Source organism: Hyperoodon ampullatus (genome assembly GCF_949752795.1).
Source record: "Hyperoodon ampullatus genome assembly, chromosome: 17".
Lineage (NCBI taxonomy): Eukaryota > Metazoa > Chordata > Mammalia > Artiodactyla > Ziphiidae > Hyperoodon > Hyperoodon ampullatus.
This window is the reverse complement of record NC_136930.1, coordinates 51988363-51993740: the sequence shown is the minus strand read 5'-3', so window position 1 is coordinate 51993740 and position 5378 is coordinate 51988363. Positions and strand designations below refer to the sequence as shown.

The 5378-nt window shown below is 34.3% G+C and overlaps 1 pseudogene across 1 annotated transcript; it reads right to left on the bottom strand.

Annotated features, from left to right (window-relative positions):
- Nucleotides 1-336: 336 nt before the first annotated feature.
- On the bottom strand, nucleotides 337-1097 carry LOC307065352 (nucleophosmin-like; annotated as a pseudogene). The gene has a single exon. The product of its transcript is annotated as a nucleophosmin-like (transcript).
- Between the last annotated feature and the right edge of the window lie 4281 nt (nucleotides 1098-5378).

Genomic DNA, 5378 nt, shown 5'->3' with positions numbered 1-5378 from the left:
TATTCTTAACATTTTATAGTTTTTTAATTTTTATTATATTGTATTCAAATATTTATTAAGCAGCTAGGGAGATGCATAGGTGATTAAGACATAGTCAAAGAGGTGAGGCAAATGCACAAGAAATAGAAAGCAAAGTATAAGGTTCACTGAATCATAGCAGTCAAAAGAATGTGCTTTAGGAGATCAAGAGTGAGATTGCTTCCAGACTGGAAGGGGTGTGGTTGAGTGGCAAATCAGGAAAGGGGATTGAGATTAAAATAGAAGACTTCAGTCTGAATTGTTGATGATACTCAGTATGGGCTATATTTATCTCTTCTCTTCCTCTCTCGGTTTGATTTACCAGTAGTGCCCAGGATTGTTCAATGCACTTAATATATTTGTTTGCATTTTTGCTTCAATGTCTTCTACAGAACTAAGTTCTTTTGGTATTTTAGGAGTCCCCCCCCCCCCACCTTTTTAAAGAATTCTTGACATTTTGATCTTGGTGATGATGGTCTTGAGTCTTTTCCATTCTGGTTTGATTTTTGTGCATTTTTGGTTGTACTAACTTATAGAGATTTCTTTACCAGAGCTTTTTCTTCAGCTTCTTTATCATCAAAATCATCGTCTTCATCTTCATCAACAGTGAGTTTTACTTTTTTCTGTGGAAACTTGCTTCCATTTCTAAGTACAAGACACTTTTCAGATAAACTTAGGAATTTCACATTCTCCTCCTCTTCATCCTCTGATTCTGCATCTCCCTCCACAGCTACTAAGTGCTATCCACTAATAGGCACAGGCCCTGAACCACACTTCGACTGTAAGACCACAGCTGTTATTTCAAAGCCCCCAGGAGAAACTATTGGCTATACAGACATTTTCAAAGTTTCTAGTGTTATTTTAATTGGACTGCCTTCATAATTCATTGCCTCGACTTCAACAATGTGAAGTTCATCCTTTGTACCAGCCCCTAAACTCACTGTTCTTAAAGATAACTGGTGCTCATTTTCATCATTATCCACCTTAAAGAGATAATCTTTGTCAGCCTTTAGTTCACAACTGGAAAGACAGTTTGGTGGCCTCAAGGGGCTCATGTCCATTTATATGGAATCTTCCATGGGGTGGTGGCACACACTTAGGTGGGAGAGAAGGCAGATGGAGGTAAACTACTGTTCTAGACAATAGCCTTGCAGGACAGAATCACACCAGGTGACATTTTATAGCTTTTTGAACTAGAAAAAAATAAATTGGCTACAATAAAAAATGTACTTTTTCATGCTTAAAATATATCATTATATTTCTCCTGGAAATTAAAAAAAATCAAATTAATATGGAAAGTATTTCATTGTGATAACAGTTTTGGACAATTTTGCAGGGAAACCATTTTGATAGAGAGTCTGTAGAGGACAGATCTCCACACTACAGATACATAAAACACTACAGTGTTTGAGATATGGCTATTTGCCCACAGGTAGCCAACTTTAATGAACTGAAAAATAGTTTCCCTTACTGCATTTGCTTTTGGGAAACTTTAAGATAATGATAATTAGATAATTGATGCTTTAGAGATAAATGAAAATTTTATTAGAAGTTACAACATTTCTTTTCATAACTTTGCCCTTCGTTTGAAAATGTTGTTTTCTCTTCCATGCGATTCTCTGTAAATTTCTATAGCATGATTTAAGCAATTAATTGCATTTCATTCACTATTTTCCTATAATTGATCATTATATAAATAATAAATTAGATTTAAAAACTCATACTTCCAAAGACCTAACATGAATACCTTTCAGTAATAAAACAATGATTTAAAAGGTAGAACTGGGCTTCCCTGGTGGCGCAGTGGTTTAGAGTCCGCCTGCCGATGCAGGGGTCACGGGTTCGTGCCCCGGTCCGGGAAGATCCCATATGCCGCAGAGCGGCTAGGCCCGTGAGCCATGGTCGCTGAGCCTGCGCGTCCGGAGCCTGTGCTCCGCAACGGGAGAGGCCACAACAGTGAGAGGCCCGCGTACCGCCAAAAAATAAATAAATAAATAAATAAATAAAAGGTAGAACTGAAATTGTAGTACAATGTGGTATTAATATTTCATGTACTCTATTCTAATTTTTAATTTTTACAGTAAACTTAGTTAAACACTGGTCCTTTAAAAAGGTTTGTATTGCTACTTTCCCACTAATATCAGTAAAATAATCAAGTGGAAGAGTTATTTTCAGGTCTCTGAATTCTATCTGGCTAGTCTCAAGTCCTGGAAAGTCATGGTCAACTGTTATTCACCAAGTCATATGAATAGCACAGAGCAACAACATAGCATGTACAGTACTCAAAAAATTCCATAGGTAGATGCTTAAAACATGACATCACTGACAAATCTGAGGTATAGAATTATGTCTACAGTATCATTACAATAAATTAATGTGTATAAATAGAATAATATGGGATAAAAAACAAAAAATTTAGTACTAGTGGAGTAGTAGACAATGAGAAGCTGAAAACTTGTTCCAAGTGAATTATTTTGTATCAGGTATAAAAACATCATTTAAGAGTTCTTAATTTTCCTGAGAGATCAAATGCCTGGACCAGATATGTAAAAATATCAATAAACATGAATGTACTTTTCTTGATTCTCAAATGAAAAAATATAGCATAACCAAAAATGAATGGTGAGAGGCCTTAGATCTTGTACTTCCTTCTTCACAATCCTCCAGTTGTGGAAGTCACATATAGCCAAAGACATTAATAAACAATTACAATTGTTAGTCCAGATTCTGAGAAAAGTTCAAGCTCATACATCAGACTCAGATTGGGCTTTGCTCTGTAAAATCTAGGCACCCATAACGGCAGAGAACTTATTACGGTATGCAGGACAGATCCTCTTCCTCTATCAAGAGACTGACTTCATTTCCAGATAATAAGGAAAAACTAGGTGTGGAATTAAAATTTCAGTTGTGGAGTTGAAAGAGACAACCCATGCGTGTTTATATTTCACAGAGAAAGAAATATAATGAAAAGCCTTCTTGCCCTACAGGTAGTAATGGAAATAAACATTGACAATATACCAAAGACTCCCCAAATCTTGAAAGTCTGGAAAATCAGGCCACCAATTGTTTCCATGTCACTCCAAAATATTAGTTGTACTGATATAATTATCATAATTAAATTATCAGTTTCTCTGGCAGGATAAAAAGAAATGTGATTCTAATAATAAAGTATATATTTATGGTAGCAAGTTATTCCCCTCATCACTTCAATTTACATCCTTATGACTAGTTATGGCCAGATTCTTTTATTAGCAAATATTGCCTAAATTATAACCAGAATGTACAATTCACTGTTTCAGTTAGATTCAGAGGTCACTCTTTTATTGGTTGGGGCATGATGAAACAAGGAGAATTGAGAATCAATTTTGTTGTAACTGAAAAATGAATAGATGGTTGTTTATACAACCAAATTAAAACAAAAGACACATTTAAACCACTGTGATTTAGTTCACTTGTAATATGGATCTGGTATTTGCCTAAGACAGTGTCTGATTTGGGAGACTAGAAACAATCCACCTGCAGAGCATGCCAATTCATCCATACTGAGGTATATACCATATCTCTGTACGAAGCCATGAAAACTTAGTTAGGCAAACTGAATTATGTATTCATCAATAAATTGAGGATTATTAAGAGAAAAATTACACTGGGTGAAATGAACTGCTAAATATTTTGATTGGGCTAATTACATAAGTGACAAATACTCCAGAAAAACTGGAAAGATTTATGTTTATAAAAGTCAATAGAGGGGGCTTCCCTGGTGGCGCAGTGGTTGAGAGTCCTCCTGCCGATGCAGGGGACACGGGTTTGTGCCCCAGTCCATGAGGATCCCACATGCCACGGAGCGGCTGGGCCTGTGAGCCATGGCCGCTGAGCCTGCGTGTCCGGAAGCAGGAGAGGCCACAGCGGGAGAGGCCACAACGGTAAGAGTCCCGCATACCGCAAAAAAAAAAAAAAATTAAAAAAAAGAAAAGTCAATAGTTACCCAAAGAATTGGAAATAAAGAACCTTGCTGATTTTTGTAAAAAAAAAAAAGTCAAATTTGAGTTAGATAAAATACAAATAAAACTAATAAAATGTTCGCTGTAAGAGCCAGCAAGTGGTTAATTTTGTACAACGGTTCATGTGTACTTGAAAAGAAGATGTATATTCTGCATTTACTGTATGCAAAGCTCTGCATACATCAGCTTGACTGAAGAATCATATGGTTCAAATCTTTAATATCTATCTGTTTGTTGTTGTTCCTTTTCTATCAGCTACTGAAAGAGGATGTCAAATATCACTCTACTGGGAGTGTATTTCTATATTTATTTAAATTTTCCAACATAACAGCTTATTACTTGGAGAATTCAATTCATTTATCTTTAATGGAATTTCTCTATATTTCAATTTGAATCTACTCTCTTAGCATTTGTTTCTATTTTTCCCAATTAATTTTTCTTATTATTTTCTTTTGGATGGATCAAGTATTTTAAGCCATTTTTTCTATATTAATTTATTAATTATATATTATTTTATTATCCAAGTAATTATAGCATGTATCTATGACAAATTAGATCCTAATTAATTTATTATTAATTTATTTTTATTTTTAAATTTTTTAAACATGTTTTTTGATGTGGACCATCCTCAAAGTCTTTATTGAATTTGTTACAATATTGCTTCTGTTTTTTGTGTTTTGGTTTTTTGGCTGCGAGGCATGTGGGATCTTAGCTCCCCAACCAGGGATCAAACCTGCACCCCCTGTGTTGGAAGGGGAAGTCTTAACTATTGGACCACCAGGGAAGTCCCCTAATTCAAATAATTGCTTTTACAACTTCCCTAACAATGCCAAGATCTTACAAACTTCAGCTACAGTTACACTTTCCTACTTTTTCTGTCATCATTATCATGTATTTTAATCCTAGTTATTTTAAAATCATGCATGATATTTTTACTTTATAAAATCAGTATAAAAGATCATAGATTTCTCTGGATATTTATCTTCACAGTGATTGTTATTCTGTCTTGCATCTAGAATGATTTTTGTTTTATCTGATGACATAACTTTAGTATTTCTTTCAGTGTAGTTCCTCTGTGAATATATGAATATAATATTTCCCTCATTTTTTTTCTTAAAATATTTCAATTTCATATATCTTTTTCAATTTTTAAATTTTATGCTGGCAGTCACTTCACTTCCTTTAAGCAATTTAAAGATATAATTTTACTGTCTTCAGGCTTCCATTTTTTTTATTTTGAAAAGTCATGTCTCAGTATCATTGTTTCTCTTTTAACATATTTGGAGATGTACCTTTATCTTTCCTTTTTTCCCTTTTTTTTTTTTTTTGGTTCCAGCAGTTTACTATTATGTTTTTAAA